The 22,228-nt window shown below is 36.4% G+C and overlaps 1 protein-coding gene across 2 annotated transcripts in view; it reads left to right on the top strand.

The window, feature by feature from the left end:
- The first annotated feature begins 6,399 nt into the window (after nucleotides 1-6,399).
- Nucleotides 6,400-22,228, top strand: part of LOC136854486 (thyroid hormone receptor alpha-like) — a 140,870-nt gene continuing 125,041 nt past the window's right edge. For both annotated transcript variants that reach the window (XM_067130786.1, XM_067130787.1), the window contains exon 1: nucleotides 6,400-7,052. The gene's annotated coding sequence lies outside the window, so the exon portion shown is untranslated. The remainder of the gene's footprint in view (nucleotides 7,053-22,228) is intronic.

Here is a 22,228-nt window from a genome sequence, read left to right on the forward strand (position 1 = left end):
TCTTATTTCGCTTCAAAACAAAAAATTGCCAAAAATGCCTTAAATGGCAAAAGTTTGCGCAATGTCAAATAAAAATAAGGAAAGTTAATGTAAATTCTGTTGCTGTCTCAAGAAATATTTCTTCTCGAGAGACGGAAGAGTGACATTGTAAACGTTTTGCTTTTGAACTAATGAAGTTTCATTTGCTTGCTTTGCCAAGTTTCTCACTTTAACTGAAATTGCAAATCAGTTTTTTTTATTGCAGTCTCCTGGGATTTAAAAAAATCCTTTTCCTTATTTTGCAACAAAGTTAATCGAAAGATTCGTCCCTGTACCCTGTCAGTTTTTAGAAAATATAAAGCTTTTTAAGGCCATGCGAGTTGCTGACGATTTATATTGACCTATAAGTTATGAAGTTTTCTTGTCTGGTGATTGAAAATAATTAATAACCAGGTAGTTATTGAAGAGACGCTAATGATGAAATACCAGGAATAACATTCGTAAGAATGCATCGTGCTTTTCATATATGGCGCTGTGTTCGTGTATATGAAGACATTATATGATACTCTATCTGCATGTGAAATATTCGCTCGCTGAAGTAATGAACTAAAATTGAGTTCCTTTGTAGATATCGTAAAAGTCCGGGGCATCAGTGGTTCCAGTAATCTGTCATCAGTGCAAACAGATGCCATTTTTACTGCTCTCAGAGTCCAGAGGAGATTTCCAGGTACTTTCCTGCCCCCGAATGAAACTTTATTCCAGGAAGATTATCAAACCATTGACTTTAAAAAATATAATTTTTTATCAACTATTTTAAGCTTAACATTAATAGCATTCGCCGAAATCAGCTCAGAGAACTAAAATAGGACACTGTGATATTAAAAATAGCAATTCTCGAATATTCGTCTCTTTAGAATTTATTTTCCTCCACAAAAATATGTTTCCAGAAATACTGCAATCCATATTCCACCCGCTCTATCGACGACCGAAGCAATTAGATTTCTCAGTAAGCGCCAGAGTAACCGAGTCACTCCAGCTAAAAGGAGTCTGAATGGAATTTGCAGTCTCACCGTATAGTAGCCCGAAGCAGAACACAACAACAGCCAGGGGGTGGGGGGGAGACAGTCCGCTTTTTAAGGGTTAACAGCCTTTCCCGGAAGTCTGTACATATCCCTGTTTATGACAGTGCTTTGTGTTTTACAAAGGAGTACTGAAGGGGAATTTGCCTCGCTGTTTGAGTTTTCTGTAAAAGAAAACAATTGCGCCGGCTTTGTCTGTCCGTCCGCACTTTTTCCTGTCTGCACTTTTTCCTGTCCGCACTTCTTCTGTCCGCACTCTTTCCTGTCCGCACTTCTTTCTGCCGCACTTTTTCCGTCCGCCCTCAGATCTTAAAAACTACTGAGGCTAGAGGGCTGCAAATTGGTATGTTGATCATTCACCCTCCAATCATCAAACATACCAAATTGTAGCCCGCTATCCTCAGTAGTTTTTATTTTATTTAAGGTTAAAGTTAGCCATAATCTTGCTTCTGGCAACGATATAGGGTAGGCCACCACCGGGTCGTGGTTTAAGTTTCATGGGCCGTGGCTCATACAGCATTATACCGAGACCACCAAAAGATAGATCTATTTTCAGTGGCCTTGATTATACGCTGTCGCGGCTGCACAGAAAACTCGATGGCGCCGAAGAAACTTCGGCGCATTTGTTACTTGTTTCAAGTAAAGTTTGATTTCTAAAAGTACTATGATTATTCATTTCGTGTTTTTTTTGGGGGGTGGTGAGTAAAGTCCCCTTTTTTATAGATGAAATTTCATTTTTAAAAGTAGTATCCTTATTACTAAGTCACTATCAGTCACTTGAATATTTTTTAATAAAATTTACATGCATGTGAAAAGGTCTTGTGGAGGACACACTGCAAAATGGACCTTGTTTCTTCTCTGACGACTAAACTGTCTGAATTGCCAGTTTTATTTGCATCCATTTCCATCACTTCAAAATCATCAGGACAATCATCATCAACGACAAGTATCACGAGCACCTCACCTTGCACCTTCTTCAGACTCCTCTGCAACAAACACTTTCAAGCCTGTAACTTTAAACACTACCAATTCGCCGTCGAAAGAGAAGTGTTTCTGGAACAGTCAAGACCCGACATAATTTATAACAGTGTCCCGAAATTCTCCGCTCCAAGGAATCCCGGGCAATGAGAAGACCCACGGGGCCTTGAAGTTATTGGGTTCCTTTTGGGTTCCCTGGTAGGCGAATATATATTGGACAGGCGACCGCGATACTCCTGTTGTCTGGCTGACTGCTCTAGTACGCCCCTGGGAAAATGAGGCGGAATTTTATTTAAGCTCCGGGGAGCGAATTCCTGTGATGTGTGCTAGGATTACACCAGCCCCGGTTTTTTTTTTTTGGGGGGGGGGCATGCCCCTAGGTTAGGTTACGTTAGGTTAGGTTGGGATAGGCTAGATTATCAGGTCCTTGGTAATTTGGGTGTGGTGAAACATAATGAGATTATTTTCAAGAAAATTCTGTGGTTAGTTTTTAAGATATGGCGTCTCGCTTTTTTTTTCCAGGGAGGGTCCCGGTACTCGGTTACGTCTCGGGAAAATGCCTTTGACTTCTGTCTTGCGTCGTGTGCTTTGCTTGTGCTTGCTTATGTGTGTGTGTGTGTCTGTGTGTGTAGAGAAAAGAGTCAATTATTGCGATGTAACCGAAGGATTCACTAGCAATAACTGATGACAGATAATCGATAGCTTTACTATAGGGTGTTTGAAACGTCCCTTCGACCCTTAGCTGCATCGATTTTTAGACTTTTACTTTACCTCCGTTCCCACTTCCTCTCTTCAGACTTCCTGTCCAACCTCTCTAACTATTCCCACCTTCAGAGCTTTGTACTTCATCCTTATTATTTGGATCTCTTTATCGTGCTGTCCAACCTCTCTGACTCCCAATTTCCACTGTCTCAAGCCCTGAATGGCCGAAAATGCCCGGTCCTTGGCATGACAACCCACATTTCATAAATCAGAACAAAATAGCCGATAGCGGCCATGAAGTCTTCAAAATGATTGATAAAATTAATTAGAAAAATAGGCAGAATCAGTTGTTTATAATTGATATCAGTATGAATTAATAGCAGAAGTCTTCAAAATGATTGATAAAATTAATTAGAAAAATAGGCAGAATCAGTTGTTTATAATTGATATCAGTATGAATTAATAGCAGAAGTCTTCAAAATGATTGATAAAAATGAGAAAAATAGGCAGAATCATTTGTTTATAATTGATATCAGTATGAATTAATAGCAGAAGTCTCAAAATGATTGATAAAATTAATTAGAAAAATAGACAGAATTCAGTAGTCTATATATGATTTCAGTATGACGTATACAGAAGAGGAATTAATAGCAATTAGCGGTAAGCGCTTTGAATATCAGAGGACGCAATTCATCCCTGCTAACAAGACTGAATTATTTTTGGAGCAAAACTTTTTCGTAATTTATTTATTTGATAAAACATCGCATATCATGAGTTTCTCTCTTAAACGATAAAATTATTTTAAGTGTAGTGATTTAATCTTCAAATGGGATAGTGTTCTTCCTCTGGGCAATAACTTTGTCCCAGAGTTTTCCGAACAATTTTATATAGCCGTGAATTCAATTTAAGATATCTTTTTTTATACTGTATACATGAATATTATACATATGACGCAAGAAGCTATATATACATAAAACATAAATACATACATATATATACATATATGTATGTATAACATATGTATATATATATGTATGTATATATATATATAAACTCCTCTCTCTCTCTCTCTCTCTCTCTCTCTCTCTCTCTCTCTCTCTCTCTCTCTCTCTCCTGGCCTGTTTATAGATGGCACCCCTACGTTATCTGTAATGCGCAGAGGCTGCCAGGAATGGGCCCCAGGAAGAGTGCCAGAATCCGAAGATGCAGCATTCCCGGAGCTGAAAGAGATATTGGGAATATTATAGGATGCGCTCCGATGGCTCCAGTAGCCCAAAGGTCGCCTCCCAAGCGACTTATTTCGGAAGGATACGCAGCCGGGGATGAACGGGTTATATACCGGAGTATCAGCTCTTGGATTCTGGTAACACTGCATGGCTAAATCTTCGATGGTTTTTCGATGTTTGGTGCGTGTGCGTTTGCGTTTGTGTGTGTTTGTGTATATATTGGCGTTTGTAGGCGAAATTTAAGAAAGTAAATTACAAAGTCACGAAATGCAATTTTATTTGAACCCTCATCTGCCTCACTGAAAAATATAAATAGTGGTACTTTTAAATTTACCTCTGTACACCAATAGCATCTAGGATCCACGGCTATTCATACCTAATTATTCGTCAAGCACACACAACTGCATGCGTGTACGCAAGTGTACGCAAGTGTCCCTTACAAGACGGCAGACACTGATCAAGTACACAAACTTGCATACAGTTTGGAAACCCAAAACCCTCGATACCTAAGTCAGTCGCCACTTGTCCGATTCTCTTCACTTCGCGTCTTACCAGAGATTCCCAACCGAAAATAATTAAGATTCCTCTTGAATCCTGTCCATTACATGTTGAAATCGGAACACCGCGACACTTAAATCGGATTAAAAAGGTGTGGGAACAACGTGCAAGTGTTCGCGAGCACTTGCAACACTTTCCAGGATGCGAACAAATTGAATGAAGCGAAATGAAATATTGACACTCTGCAATTCCCCGGTTCTTTTAATACCTCTCGGAACTGCTACTGAAACCTTCAATTAGAGAGCTACAACAGGGCGTAAATATTCAACAGTGTTTTCACAATCAGTCGGGGCATTCTGCGCGCTGCGTTCACTTTGATATTTCGCTTTTATTAAACTCTGCGACTGGAGCACGCGAAGATCTGTGACAGGAATATAGAGAAGTGAATGTTATGTATATATGTATATGTATATATATATATATATATATATATATATATATTTATATATATGTATATATATACACCTTTATATATATGTATACTTATATACTGAATATATGTATGTGTGTGTTTGTATGTATATATACACATATATTTACACATATATACATAATTTCTGCACATATATCTATATATGTATATAACACTACATTATGGCAACAAATTTTAAATGAATATCCACAATGATGCTCATTATTTTTTAAAACAATTCCGACCAACAATAACATGGTACCTTTCGACCGTTTGTATGTTGCGATTCCCTTCACCCAACTGGTTAAGAATATGAGAATTTTAAAATGCTAAGGAATTTTATTTTTTAAAGTTTGATAAGTGTACAAAGACGCGAGGAAGACGCAGTGTCATGGAGCTAAAGAAACAATTTTAAATCGAAGTGTATGGAATTACAAATTAGTTTGTCTGTAAGATTGCCCCTTGAATAAAGGCTATATTACCATCTGTGACAGCAAACTTACCACAGAGATTATTATTATTATTATTATTATTATTATTATTATTATTATTATTATTATTATTATTATTGAAACAAGGCCACTCTTAACGAGGATACAATACCGAGAATTACAACCTACAGTAGTGTCCAAGAATATTTTTAACCCTACTGTGGCTTTTAATTATTATTATTATTATTATTATTATTATTATTATTATTATTATTATTATTATTATTATTATTATTATTATTATATGGATTTTTGTTCCTCCTGTCTGTGACTAAATGATAGGCCTAGTGTTTTTTTTATAGACGTGCAAATTAGCACTCATCTCCATGTGTCCACAAAAATAAATTGCAAAGTTTGCATGTAATAGCTTACACTCTTATTGCTATTATAATTGCCATTGCAACGACCAAGTATCGTACATTAGTAAAAAGTTAATGAAAAGACAATTTAAGGACAATGTGTCCGTACTACAAAAAATGGCAAGATAACTTCTATTAAAAGGGTTAACAATTATAAATTGGTGATTCCCCGTGTTATGTGAATGTTTAGTTAAAAGCAGAACTGGCTTCTCCAATCAGTGATGCATCGAGCGATATGAAAGAGCGCGAAATATAACACCGTTTGTAACGTCTATTTCCCTATTGAATATAATAGTAAAATCATACGTATTGTCCAAGGGCTCTCGGCGATGGTTAGCTTGTAATGCTGGGCGTCAGGGGTACCACCTCGAAGGGATTTTACTTCATGCTAATTTCTTATATCTTTCGTTCGTATTCATGGAAATTATGCGATTATACATATGAAAATTGTAAAAATCAACAGTTTAATGATTATCGGTGAACGAAGCATCAAATGGTGATACATAAACATTGCGTGCGATTCGCAGAGTTTGGCAGCACTGATGCCTTTCACAGTGATACCAAAACAGACTTACGTCTCGGCGTGTTGTTTACAGACGTGAGCAGAGAGACATTGAAGTGAGTGATGACAGTGACGCTTACGCGAATGACTTTGTGCTTAGTTTTAGTGACTTGCCAACGGTGCCGGGAACTATAAAGGTCCTTCATCTTCACAGGACTGCCTTTGAGGATGTGAAAGTGGTGTCAGAAAGCAACACAAGGAGGGTAGTTAGCTATCCATTGAAGAGTGCTTCCCAGCTGGCGGTTTCGCTTCAGAAACTCTCGCCGTTTCGTTCTAGGCCAAGATTATATTATTAAGAGGTCAGATCAACGGTCCCATACCAAAAGGCTTGCCACTGGGGCACGGCAGGTCCAAGAACTTCAATAAACAAGGGTACTGGGCCTAAGAACTTCAGTCTCAGTGCATTACTTCAGCCACAGAAGTACACCCCCGAACTCCCTGTCCAGCCAGCGGAGATCGTGAGGCTTCAGTCTTTGTACAGCTACGCTGCAGCCTGAAGGGAGTGGCTATACGTCTTAATCAAAAGGCTTAACCCAGTAGGTACTTGGGGTCGAGGAGACAACGCGAAGGAACAGTCTGACTAGGATTACTTCTAAAGGGGAGAGCCATCACCTTGTTGACAAGCCTCGCCTGGTTGTCTGCCTGAACAAGAACCACAGAAGATTCTTGAGAGACTGATTATTGCATCTTGACTTCGCGGCTGAACGTAAGTGTTACTGGAAGACTGATAGTAATAATAGCAATAATAATTTTTTGATGGTACAATGGTAATAGTAATGGAATTTGGCATTATTTTTATATACAGGCGTACATATCTAATAATGACTTCAATATTATTATTATTATTATTATTATTATTATTATTATTATTATTATTATTGTTGTTGTTGATGTTGTTGTTGATGTTTTGATGCCAATTTATCAGACATTTTTGTATTGTATTCTGTTGTTGTATAATCATTCATGCTCCGCGTAGCGGGATACTGCCGTCAGTGAACCTCCCGTAATACACCGTGGGCATTACTACAAGTTGTTTGCCGCGTCTATTCGGCCTCTAACTACACCCACTTTTTAGCCTTTACAATCATTCCCACCCCCTTCCTTTGATTTTACTGTTCAACCACTCCAACTCCCACGTTTCGCTGCCCCAAACACCGAGTGGTTAAGTGTCTCAGTGTTTGGCATCGTAGTCGATTTTTCATAAATCGGTGAAATCAGTCATTCGTGCTGCGTATACAAAGAACGGCTTGAGGTGTGCGTTAGCGTCACACGCTCTTGTTTACGTTAGCAAGCAATCGATACAGACTTGCTTGCGTGTTTGCTTGCTTGCTCGTATTCCTTGCCTTTTAGCAATGTTCAGAAAGCAAAGTTGAACCACAAGTAATCACCCTTACTAGCAAATTACAGCAACTTAGCTGCACATTATTCACTGTTTTTACAAGCAAGCAAAAGCAAGCATGGATGAAGGGTCTAATATTTATGATACTAACCTTGGTATTGTTGGGATGCCCGAATTTCGTCTTAAAACATACTTGATAGAAACATCTTTATAAACAAGTGAAATAATCTTTTTTTTTATTTGCTAGATTTCAAATGCATTTTTTGGGATTTTTTTTTTTTCAAATGTTGCTAGTAAAAGTTATAGCGCTGAACGGGAATTGTTTGCATTAATATATATATATAATATATATATACATATATATATATACATGTATGTATGTATGTGTATATATATGTATATTTATATATGTATGTGTACGTTTAGTAAAACTTTTCAAATACGTACTGGAGACTGACGTACTATAACAAACTAAACAAAGTAACAGTGTGCTAAAGTTTCCCTTTGCGTGGCTCCAAAGAAATTAATACTCTGTTGTTTAATTTTTAAATGATAAATATACTTACTAAAAAAATCTTTCACAGCAAACAAAAAAAGATTTCAGGTCATATCTCCTGCCATTCTGTTGATAAACATGGCTAAAATCCTTCGTCAATTATCGCCTTTCCCACTAATAACAGTACCTGAAAGATATTTCGCGTGAAATATACTGTAATTATTAAGAATCCTTTTATTTTTTGGTTACAACTTCGTGCGGTCCAGACATTAATATTTGACGGCAAACAAAGGCATTGAAATCCGTTATTAAATAATTAAATTGATCAGTTAAATATCTTAATTGACTGAGGAAACATTGAAGTCAGTTTACGTCCCACAGTCTACCAGTTAGTTCTTTGTAATTGCGTGCCCGAAGGAAATTAAAAGATTGCAGGCTAAATCAGAGAGCCAGTACTTGCTAAAATCGAACGCAGTTTTGCAAGGAAAGTTAAATGGGTGGTTGTTATAATTGTGTGTTCGTTCTGTTGCGTGGCTGCCTCAATATTTTGTGGAATACGTGGGTAACGAAGAATTGTCTTTTTTGATAGTAGTTAACATATCTGTGAAGTTTATAAGGCCCATAAAAACATTATTTGCACGGGTGACCCCTATATTCTTCGATTTAATATCTTCAGTCCTGATCAGATTGTGACCAGGATTGAAGAATAATTGGAAGATATATATGTATACATATATACCTATATATGTGTGTATATATATAAATATATTATATATATGCCTTTCTCGTGTAAATAGTGGTTTCATGAGCCTTTTAAACTTCATAGAACACTGTTCCAATGCAACAGAAAAAAAATACGTATATATATGTATATATATTATATATATATATATATATATATATATATATATATATATATATATATACACATAAATATACACAAATATACATAATGTATGTTTATATCTATATACTGTGTATGTGTGTATGTTTGTATGTAATATAGTAATTTAGTAGAAATATTGCTTTTGAATACATGTTCAGGGCCAAAAAACAGTTACTTAACCTTATGTTAAACCATCACAATGCGAGGATATTCTACAACTGTAAACTGGCATGACAATCCTAAATATAGTATTTTCTCCTTTGGAGAGCATTAAAAGTTAACACAGCTTTTAACTGAATCTTCAAACCGTTGCATATCGGAGATTGAAATATTCGCGTTTCCTGAATGCATTTATTCATGCGCTCGTTTTAATTCCAGCTTATAACGAAGGAATCTGGTGTTTTTCATGTGACAGACTTTAATAAAGAATAGAAAAGTCGATTTTAAAATCTGTCGTGAGTTATTTTAACAGAGAAAATGTCGTTGCATCGTGAAACATTAATTTTTTTCGATAGTAATAAATCGTACATAAAGAATGCACACTTGGTAAAGGTCTCTCGATGGAAGATTTGAATGAAATTAGATAAATGATGGGCTTTTGTAATAAGGATAGGAGTTGTATTTTAGTAAAAATATTATTATGTCTGGAGGTGAAAATATGAAATGATGGTTATAATGTGTATAACATCGAGATAATTTATATATAAACAGTCATGATAGGATTCACTTATTAGGCAGATTTAAGGTACAAGGCATTCCCACGGTAAAGTGATTTTGATATTAAAAGGTATTTGTTACTTAATATGTGTGAAAATGTATACTTTTAATATTTTTATATATACAGTATATACGTATACATAATATATATATATATAATATATATAAATATATTTATATTTATATATATATGTGTATATACATACACATAGCTATAAATATATATGTATATATACATAAATTTGTTCATATATATATATACATGTGTGTGTGAGTGTGTACGGTATATATGTATATATACTGTATATGTGCATATATTTATATGTATACGTGTATATGTAATATATATGTATGTGTATAATATATATGTATGTATACATGTATAATATATACTGTATATATATATATATATATATATATATATATATATATATATATATATATATTTGTGTGAGCGTGTTAATATATATAAATGGCTCTGTGTCATTCAGGACCAATCCTTTTGCAAGACACAAAAGAAACTATAAAGCTTCTAAAAGTTTTAACGCGGAAAATCTGATGAAAGATTCCACTCCAAAAAGCCACGTGGATATTGTCTTTGTTTGATTTTAAAGAATATTATTTTCAGTCGTGGGGCTAAACATCCATATTTGCCACTGCAAAATAATGTGTTGATTGACGCAGTCCATTTATTGTTCGCGTTCGAAGTAACCAGCACACGCAGATTTCTCGCAAAGAGTTTCACCTTACAAAACCTGCCTGAACTGAGCTGAATTGCGCAGTATCACATGTGCGAAAACATTGTACACACACACTGTTGAACAACTCGCTGCTCTTATGAAAGGGAAGGACCGTTTTGAACGTGATAAAATGGGACTGTTTTTATTCTTTTGTCTGTGGTCCCGATTGCGAATTAAACCGTGTAATCCTGTTGTGGACCTTTTCAGAACAAGGTTTCGTTTCTTTTTTATTTTATTTTATTTATGTTTTTTTTTTTTTGTCAGCCTGAATAAAACGAAATATTAGTTTCTCCCGCGAGACAGGAATAACATTCGTTTATCTTTGTTCAAATGGAGTAATCTAATCTATCTTTACCATCAATAGAAATCTACAAATGACAAAAGCGAGAATAAAAAAAAAAATTTAATACTCTGCAGAGCTTCGGGTTTTGAGTTCGCTCGGAGATACTTTTAAGCGTTTTAGAAGTGGATTATAATTGACTAGCTGGGTAGCCGTACCTGTTTCCTTTTGAATTTAGGCACATCGCAAGAGTAGAAATACTTACCACCTTATATATAATCAGTTTAACCTCTGATAAAGCATTAAAGCAAGATGAACTCACCAGAGCATTGTTTAACCTTTCTAGGTGTTAATGGAAGTAACAAGTAAAAAAATGTTGCTTCGGCGCAGTGGAGTTTTCTGTAAATCCGCTATTTGATGAAGTGGTGGGCGTTTGAATTGGACCATCATCCTGACACTACTTTCAGCACTTCTTGAAATGAACTGGATCTAAGTAGTAGTTCGACATTGTACCCTTTCTTTGTTTATAATTCAGCGTAGATTGTACTTTGAGAATAGTTGGGATAAGCGCAAACTGAAAGAATAATAATAATAATAATAATAATAATAATAATAATAATAATAATAATAATAATAATCAAGATCCTCTGGGACTGTGGTATCTGTTCTGATACCAAGAAGAAAGTAGCACTCATTGATGTCGCATTACCATACGACACCAGAGTAGATGAGAAAGAAAGAGGAAAAAATCGATAAGTATCAAGACCTGAAACTCGAAATAAGAAGGGTATGGGATATGCCAGTGGAAATTGTACCCATAATCATAGGAACACTAGGCACGATTCCGAGATCCCTGGAAAGGAATCTGGAAAAACTAGATGCCGAAGTAGCTCCAGGACTCATGGTGAGAAAAGTGATGGACTCCTAAGGAGGCAGGATGCAACCCGGAACCCCACACTATAAGTACCACCCAGTCGAATCGGATGACTGAGATAGACCAAAAAAAAAATAATAATAATAATAACTTTAAATAATCTCAGAAAATTATCAGATACTGAAAACCGCATTCAGTTGAAAAGATGAAAAGACATTTGTCCAATTCCACTTCCGGATTTAATTTCAAAAAGATACCTCGAGGAAATAGAAAAAAATAGGTGGACGTTTTAAACTTGAGACTCTCTTACCCAGTTCAGCTTTAAAGATGGCACTGAAAAAAGATTCGACGTGAAGAGAAGCAGCGTGACAGAATGAATGTCAGTCATTTCTTTTGATGTGAGAACGGAAAGAGGAGGATGCTAGATAATAACGTGGACTGTAGCTGCGTAGAGGGAGAATGAATAGCTTGGTGTAGGGAAGCTTATAATGAACGAGAGCCGGGAAATTGTAAAGTTGTGGATCAAAGGAATTGGAAGAATTCATACGGGTTGTCGAAAAGTATTCCAGAAGAGCTAACATTTTTTGGCTGGTTGGTGTTCGTCTACTCGTGCAGTCATTTAAAGACTGAAATGTACTTAATCTCTCTCTCTCTCTCTCTCTCTCTCTCTCTCTCTCTCTCTCTCTCATTATATTACATCAAGATCACTGACAAAAATAAATCATTAAAATTCAGTTCGAAGTACAGTATCATTGTATTAAAGTAGCTCTCTCTCTCTCTCTCTCTCTCTCTCCTCTCTCTCTCTCTCTCTCTCTCTCTCTCTCTCTCTCTCTCTCTCTCTCTCTCTCCTTAATCTTTCACATTTAGAGTCATAAATGCAATAGCATTATGGTTAAGTAACTGCTTCCACCCCATCTCTCTCTCTCTCTCTCTCTCTCTCTCTCTCTCTCTCTCTCTCTCTCTCTCTCTCTCTCTTACCTATAAAATAATGAAAATCTTTTATTTTTCTTCATAAAACCTTCATCCCTCATAAAGACAGATGGCTGTAATCCCAAAATACCCACAGTACCTTTGAGATCTCAAACCTCACCCCTGGCTCTCTCTCTCTCTCTTCTTCTCTCTCTTCTCTCTCTCTCTCTCTCTCTCTCTCTCTCTCTCTCTCTTCCAACATTATTAAATCTTCCAATATGGAACACAAACAGAAAAGGGGAATAGACTGTGGACAAACGTGATGTGGGGAAGCTCGGGAGAAATTCTAATGTCCTTTTAACGGAGGACACACGGAGCTTCTGTAAGTTAATATTGGATGAGAGAGGGGGGGAATTTCCGTCTTTCTTTCATGTTGGACTTTTCAGTTTTTCTTTCAGTGAATAATTCTCGAGATTTCTAAGCCTGGTGCTTGTTTTAAATAGCGTCGAATGGTGTTCCTGGCTTTCATAACTTTTTGGGAGGTTGTTGATGCTGAAAAATTACCTGGCCGTTGTTGGTGACATTTAGAAACAAAATCAGGGTTTTAGGGGAGAGAGAGAGAGAGAGAGAGAGAGAGAGAGAGAGAGAGAGAGAGAGAGAGAGAGAGAGAGAGAGAGAGAGAGAGGTGATATCTGGGATCTCAAAGATACTGTGGGTATTTTGGGATTAGGGCCATCTGTCATCATGAGGGATGAAGGTTTTGTGAAAATAAAAAGTTTTTCGTTATCTTATAGGTGAGAGAGAGAGAGAGAGAGAGAGAGAGAGAGAGAGAGATAAATGACGCCACCCAGCTCTGTCAATGTCATCTGTTCACCTGAATATTTTGATAACTGCTTGGTAGGTTATTAATCCTTAAAAAATTAACTGCTGTTGGTAATATATAAAAAACAAAATCATGTTATCAAAGCACAGAGAGAGAGAGAGAGAGAGAGAGAGAGAGAGAGAGAGAGAGAGAAACTCAGTGACGTTACACAGCTTTATCTAATTCACCCCCAGTTCACGTGAGTCCTTCGCTCTCGGTAGTTGAAATTCTCAAAGGATCACAGAAATATGATTATTCATAACCTGCCCCAGAAGCACAGTACTGAGTGCATTAAATTCGTACGACACGACAAACTTTTTTCATTTTCTCAAATTTTTATTGAAACTGTTGCATAAAGGTGATGTTATTACCAGGAGCTAAGAACTGAGATATTGCAAATAACGTTTAAGATGTTTCATGAGGTTCGTTTTAGGTCCTGGTAGTAAACCATAGGATTAAATTATTTCCTAAATTCTGGATTGTTTTTAAGACAGGTAAAACGTGAGGGAAATCATTAACTGGAAAATGAAAACGTCACGAAAGAAGATACTGACACAATGACCTTATCATTAACAGAACTAAACAAAATAATCTGAATAATAAAACCTCTTACATGGATCTAATTTTATTTTGACTGGCAAAGCAAAACTCGATCTTGAAGCCCCATTCATTCCCATTCTCATCTTCGAAAGGCACTAATTCGGAACCCACATTTCCCCACTCCTCTCGGGGCAAAACAACCATTCCTCTTCCCCTCCGAAAGGCATCGGAATCTGGTAGACCTTCCCATAAACGTTCCCTAAACAAACCTGATGTCCATTAGAATCTGCTGGATTTGTTGACAGGGCCCCGTAGCTAACAACAGCGCGGGGGGGAGAACTGTAAACAAGACATTCCTGAAAGGCTTTTTGGGATCCCATCAGGCCTTGCTAGACATGGAGAGACTGAAAGGGAAATTACACTTGGAGTGGCTGTTTTGCTTCTGAAATTTATTTCACTTTTCTTCCGTTGCTGTTTAATTTATGTTGGTGCTTTACTGTAAGTCGTCACTTTATTGTTAGTGTTGTTTTATTTAAAGGCCGGCGTCAGTAGCCCAGGTGTTGTGACGCTAGTTGTAGTAGTTATAAATCAGTCGTTATTGAAAGCAAGGCAAATTATCGAGTGGATAGTTTCAAAGCAAAGTCCACCTGACGATAAATGTTTTCTAAATAATGTATTTATATCTACATAAACACGTATATGTGATTATATATATATATATATATATATATATATATATATATATATATATATATATATATATATATAGTATATTCGTCAATGTGTGTAAATACTGCGCTTAGAGAGACTGACAGATATCAAAACACTGTCAACATATTTCTGACTAGAAATATTAATGAAAATTATGTACCATTTTTATGAACCTCGCGTCGTTCGTGTTCATCTTTGCTAACTTTTTCAGTTCATATTTGTTGCACATTTCTATTTTCGTACTTAATGTTATGCAGATTACACAGCATTCGTACCTTGCTTGAATACGTAATGATGAAATGACTCGACAGTAACTTAAAAATGACGTTTTTAAGTCACTGACGAGAAAAAGAATAAGCTTCATATGCAAGTATGTTTATTATAATAACGTGAAGGAATTTAAACTTTCATGATCATTCTGTTTCTGTGCATCCTTTCAAGCATGTTTTGATCCGTTTGTGGTGAGTGATTTGAAGTGCAATCACACAATCTGATGCTTTTGTTAAGTAAGACAAATGATGTGGTTTTTTGTTTTGAAAATTTCAATACCAATAAGAATAACTTTAATCATATATATTTCAAGGACGTAAATTGAACAGGAAATAAAAACGAACCTCCAATAGTAACTTTTATTATAATTCTGATTTTCTGGAGGTATTTAGATTGACAGAGAGAGAGAGAGAGAGAGAGAGAGAGAGAGAGAGAGAGAGAGAGAGAGAGAGAGAGAGAGAGAGTTTAACGAACCCTGATGACAAGTGCCTTCTATAGATACTTTTGGTAATGTACTTTGGCTTAGCTGAATGTATTTACAAAGAGAGAGAGAGAGAGAGAGAGAGAGAGAGAGAGAGAGAGAGAGAGAGAGAGAGAGAGAGAGAGAGAGAGCTTACTAACCTTGATGACAAATAGCTTCTATACAAACTTTTATTTTTTTATCCTTTTTTTTTGGATATATTTAGATTGAGAGAGAGAGAGAGAGAGAGAGAGAGAGAGAGAGAGAGAGAGAGAGAGAGAGAGAGAGAGAGAGAGAGAGAAAAGTTCAACTCACCCTGCTGACAGATACCACTGTAGATTTTAATTAAGGAAGATAATGTCCTCTCCTGGGTAGCAATTGAAGCCATCTGGAACTTAATCATGCAGTGTTTCATCTCAATATTCTTTCTTTCTGAAGCACATTCAACTTCTGCCTGCTCTCTGATACTTGGTACAGCACGTGTTGGCATTGGTGGGGTAGCGACGGAAAATCCTGGCATGGGATTATTCAGCAAATGAAAAATATAACGTAAATATTTTTCTATTTCCTTGAGAACCTCCATAAAAGGCAAAGATTTTATTTATATATTTCATTGTTCTTTTATATTACAATATTTTTGTATCGCTGTAGTTTATATACAGTGAGATATCATTCACTGGTGAATGTTTTTCATTAAATCAGATCGCAAGTATTCATACCAACAATACAAAAAACTATATAGTTTAAACTGAAGATTTATCGGAAACTATTTCAGGATGAGAGTTCCATATTAAGCAGAGTTTCTGTTTCAAATAAATTCTCTTTATATTATTTTCAACTCTGAGTGTAGCTATTTGTACGAGGAAACACCCTCCTCTCCTTAAATCAGGAGTAAGGCGGTTCCTGTTTAGCCCCCCCCCCAAAAAGGAATGAAGCTTTAATACGAACCCAAAGCAGTGGCGGTGGTGGTGGTGGACCCCTCTCTCACATAAACGAAAACTAGAGACGACATTCCCCCGGGGAAACCATTTTGTTTTATATTTTTAGAGAGATTTCCTCGTAGCCATTTCGAGCCGTATTTTACCGTTTTCTTCCGTTTCTTTCGCAAGCACGGTTCCGTGAATTGCCTTTGGGCTTTCGATATCATTGCCATTGTATTCCGCAAAATACTTTGTGGTGATCGTAAGGGCAGTCCCTTCTGGAGCCGCTCTCTTGCTGTGGATAATACTTGCATACACACACACTCACTCACGTACTGTATGTATATATATGTATGTATATATATATACACATAGGGAAATATTCATCTTCTCTGCTTGGAAATAGTCTGTGATAATAAGAAATGTTTCGCAACTCACTCTTCGTGGAAAGCTGAAATAATAACGCATTTTATGTAATTCTAAAGTCAGTCTGAGCCTGAAAGCTGCAGAGCTGCTCTAATGATACACAGAATGCTGCGAGGTTTTGGTTACATATCAGTTATCAACATAGGCTCTTCCCCATTATAACTTTGATAGACTATCATCTGCATTTTCAGAATAAATGTATATTGAACTGTATTTAATCATCCTCATTAGATCATAAATAATATTTCATATTGCGTTTTATCATTTATCTGATAATCTCTCCCGGAGTGAGTAAGGTAAAATAAATGTCAAAAAATATAAGAAGTAAATGCATAACGTTATATCTTTTATGAATCTTCATATATTTCTAGGCGACAAAATTTATTGTTTTTCCATCACAGAAAAGTATTTTTCCATTTCAAAATAGTGTCTGGAGTATTGAAATAATGCTCGCTTACACTTCCGTTTCACTCTCTCTCTCTCTCTCTCTCTCTCTCTCTCTCTCTCTCTCTCTCTCTCTCTCATCTATGACCTTTTCTCTCCGTGCAAGGCTATCACACGAGCAGCATCAGCCGTCATCGTATGCTACCTCTCTTCACTGTTCATTTCCATTACAGCCTACCAGGCATCATGTTTCAACTCCCCTCCTTACATGCTACGGCTGGTTATCAGCGATAACGAGAGAGCGATTATTATGAAGCGCGCCTGAACGGAACTAAGTGGGAATACACTGGGTGGGAGGTTAGAGAGTGGACTCCCGTAGTTATCGGATACAGGAGCATAAAGGGAGTTAAATGTTTGGACTTGGAAAACACCTATTGGTTGCGATGCTCGGTTTGCCAGCTGTTCCCAGGCTTCAGTCTCTTGTTTCTGTTGATGTGTACGGTGAATTATGTCTCGAGTAACTAGTCGGCTGCTGTGGGGGTACATTCAGGAGTGGGTATGAAGGGGATGGTCCAACAGCTTCGTGTCAAAATACTTAAATATATATATATATATATATATATATATATATATATATATATATATATATATATATATATATATATATATATATATATATATATATATAAAATGTATATATAGGTATATATTATTCTGCATGTATCTATATAAACAGAGAGATAGGTAGACAGATATATGAACTAGATGTTTAGAACACTATAGTATGAAATTGAAGGAAATCAGATGCCTGACTTTCTATATAGTATTTAATTGTTATTCTATAAATTTCTCAGGAATCCAGGGGTCTTGTTCCGTGAATTTCCTCTTGAATTTTCACACTTAGAAAACATTACCATCAATATCCATTCCCATGTACGTTAGTGGGATGTGTCTTTGTTATATTATGTATGAGAGAGAGAGAGAGAGAGAGAGAGAGAGAGAGAGAGAGAGAGAGAATAGTTATATTATTACGACTTTCCAGATTGAAATGAAAGATCATGTTCGAAAGTCAAATTTGCATATTTTCATTTATTGGTTTTCATTCATGTGTGCTTTATGCCCAGGTGAAAATATTAAAGTTTCTCATATGCAAGATCCCGCTACAGACTGAAATACTACCGTGTATATATATAATATATATATATATATATATATATATATATATATATTTATATATATTCGTGTGTGATGGGTTCTTTAAGTTTTAGTCTACTGAATTGCGTTCCATTTTTCCTTACTTTTCTCAAAGAACCCTTTGCCAAATCCGAATTCCCAGAACAACTTCAGCCGACAAGATGGTTCCAACAATTTATCTTTAAACAAACAAACATTCTTTCAAACTACCTGTCTCTGCCTCCTTGGGGAGATAAGATAAACAAGTGTTTTATGAATAATGGAAAGATGCCATCACTTTATATCCCATATATATATTTATGTAGTTGTCGCCATGCTGTAGAATTCTCTACCGTAACTTTTAAAAGTATTTCTTAGATTTTGGCAAGTGAACGAATTTTAGAGTATTACGAAAGGAAAGTCTAGAATTCCTTATGCTTAAGACATTTCTCCAAAGAGGAAATATAGAAAATTCACTGACATTTTTATTTTAACTGCAAAATCTGGGGAAAACTTAATATAAGCCATACTTACACAGAGGTCTCCACTGCCCCGCTAACATAATTTATAATCTAATCGGACTTGGAAAGTTTACTATATCGTTTTAAAGGAACCAGTGTTGGTGAAGTACAAATATAGATGGGTATAGCAAATATAAGAAATAAATAAAAAAAAAAAAAACTAAAGATACTTTTGCTATACTATTTGGTATGCAAATGTAAATAGCAGTGCGCGGAATAATAAGATGCTCACTTACAAACTGGAAAAAGGCAGAGTGGAGTCGCTTCAGTGAGCAAGTCTTGTGGCAATAAACATTACATTTCCTTCCTTTAGAAGTTTTACAAGGCATCTTCTTGGCAAAGAATTCTGGGTACTCGTGTTACTTACATTGAGACAATCTATATATATATAAATGGATGTATGTGTGTATGCGTGTGTGTTCCAGCATAACTCCAAAATGCATCGAGCAATTTGAACCAAATTTGATATACGTATGACTTACTATCGCAAAAAGAATACTGTGGGGGTAAGACATCACTAGCACCTAAGGACACCAAAGGGGGTTGGGGGGTGGGGGGGAAGGGCTTCCCGAAACGGGGCTGATTCTGCCCGTAGACTTAGTAACTAAATACAGTCACAAATTTATCATACATATACATATACATATGACTTACTATCTGGAAAAGAATACTGTGGGGGGTAAGATATCACTGGCACCATAGGGGGTGGGGTGTGGGTGGCATGTAAAAATAACAGAAAACGACAGATATTAGTGTTTAATCCATAGTTTTCGAGGTCGCTGAGATAAATAGTCACATTCCCCATGCCCTTTAAACCTAAGTTCAGCTCCGATAGGAATGGAGGGAGGGGTGAGAAGGGGTGAAAATAAAATGTCAGAAATGCTGGGCAATGTAATTGAAGCAACTATCTTAACAGGAAAGAGAGAGAGAGAGAGAGTTTATCAGTTGTCATTCAGAGCTTTCCCGGTCAGTGCCAGGTTGGTCCGCAAGTATTGATGACATAATTTCCATGCCAGGACTGACAATATTAATGAAGCTCTTGTAATAAAGTGGTAGTATGTACTTATTTGTGAATTGAGTGAATAGTTTTAGGAACACAGACCATATAGTTCTGGACGTTATTTGTTAAAGAAAAACTCAGTGCTTTTAATTGTTTCTGTATGATGTTATGTATCACCGATACTCAACTAAGCTCACTACAACTGTTACACATCTGTATTGTATCATTCAGCTTATTCATGCGACCATCAGTCACCGTGAAAAACGAAATGTTGTTCCCTTAGATTTTCCAAACCGTCACTTTATCTTCATAAAGAAGCAACTCTCGAACCAAATCATCATCAGCCGTCAGCTCGATTTATGGGCCTCAAGGGTTTTCACCACCGGTGAATAACGAAAGAGCAGTCGCAAAATCATGCGCAGTCCGGGACTGAAATGGCTGAGGAAAATGTGAAGCAGAACGGAAACTCAAAATAATAAATGGACAGAGCGCCTGGAAGTTTCCCCTTCAGTCCCTCTCTGAACAAAACGGTCGTATAAGTAAGGGTCGGCTGAGCCTTCCAGGAAAGCGTTGCTTACCCCTGGAAGTTGACCATTTCTCCACTGGCTGTTGTTGCTGCCGCTTCTGTTGGCTTTTGGCCAGAGTGTACTGAGTCAACAACTTCCTTTCAGCGTCAGGTTTATTTTAGGAACAGTGATGGGAAAATCAACTTGCTTAATACGCCGCTTGAAGAGAATTTAAATTGCTTCGGTTGCAGGGAAAAGAATGATTAAACTCCTGTCAAAACATCGGGGTTTTGGGGGGAAATAATCGTTTAGAAGGCTGGAGTGCCTGTAGTGTTGATTCGTAAAGAAAACATTGTCCAAACAAAGAAACAGGCAGTGAGAATTGTTCTGTAATAGTACTTTTAGCCTCCCATTTCTTGATTTCTATTTTCTGTCTTTTAGACTGCAACATAGGTGCGTTTTACTTAAAGACACACAACAATATCTGACGACAAAAACTTCTGTTGCCCAAGGCTACAAGAGGAATGAAGACTTTTATTATAATCCAGAACGAATAGAACAGAATAAAACACTGAAATTTCATTCCAGTTAATCTGAGCCGAGCTGAACATTTAACGTAAACACTTCAATGTAAATGAAACTTCAAAAATCAGAAAGCAAAAACGCTTGCAATATTATTTTGCCTGTCTTTTTCATAATCTAATATCTCTTTTGAATACAAGTTACTTTTTTTATCCTGGGTTTCTTAGTAATGCTTTCTTGCTCAGGCGAGTCATTTTACAGTTTATGATCTTTTATCCTGATGTTTTATTCAAAGGAGGAACGTGGGCTCTTCTCTTTCGTCAAAAAAAGTACGTGAAAGTTACATGTAATATCTTTTGAGTACTTATTTTTTCTCTAGACAAGATTTATGTAAGGAAAGGTTTCTAATGAAGATGAATATCCTATGAATTATAAATGATCAGGGGCGTGGGATGCTGGGGCCAGGAAGCTTCTTGGAAAGTATCTCGGTAAATAAAAGATAACCACTTCGGTTAATTGGGTGATGTTTTATCACAGATGAAGCGTTTCTCTCTCTCTCTCTCTCTCTCTCTCTCTCTCTCTCTCTCTCTCTCTCTCTCTCTCTCTCACACAATTTAGCCAATGAAATGCTTTCGATAGATTTATTTTAAGATTTCAATTCTCTGAATTAATCGTGAAAATAAACCCAAGGTAAAGGTTACGTTAGGTTTTAGAAGCTTTAATTTCCTGTTCTCTTTCACTAAGATGTTGGCGAGCATTTTTATTTTTTTCTTTTGTTTATCACTGGTTTGTGTTGATAGGAACTCAGCAAAAAGACTCGTCGAGTCCCAGACAAGTAGTCGAGACTTAAAACTTGAAAATAACCTTCAAATTTCTCTTCATTCTCTCGTTAAATAATGGTGTAGATGATGTAGGTATAGAGTCAGATTCTGTGACAGACTCTCTCCAACTTCAGTTTCATTTTGAATAATATCGAAGGGAGAACAGTTGTTGCGTAAGCAAGTTTACAGGAAAGTTAATTACACGAACTGAGTTCGGAGCTGAATATGGATTTATTTAAAAAAAAAACATTTTTATGAGAATCGACTGGTGGTATAAATCTCTTACTGTGGAAAATAAGTACAAAGGCTTCCCGGAGGGAACAATTCGTTTTCGTGAGAAGCATCAACATCGAAAGCTTTCGTTGAATCACTTTGTTGTTTAAATAAATCATTTTGTTATATATGACTTGAATAGGGTTCATTCTTATACAAACAGACTGCAACTCTGACGACGTTCAAAGCAGATGAGTAGCATGACAGCGCAACGGGAAATGGTCCTTTATTCTTTCAAGGTATCTGCTTCCT

This window comes from Macrobrachium rosenbergii, chromosome 29, assembly GCF_040412425.1.
Source record: "Macrobrachium rosenbergii isolate ZJJX-2024 chromosome 29, ASM4041242v1, whole genome shotgun sequence".
In the NCBI taxonomy this organism is placed as follows: domain Eukaryota; kingdom Metazoa; phylum Arthropoda; class Malacostraca; order Decapoda; family Palaemonidae; genus Macrobrachium; species Macrobrachium rosenbergii.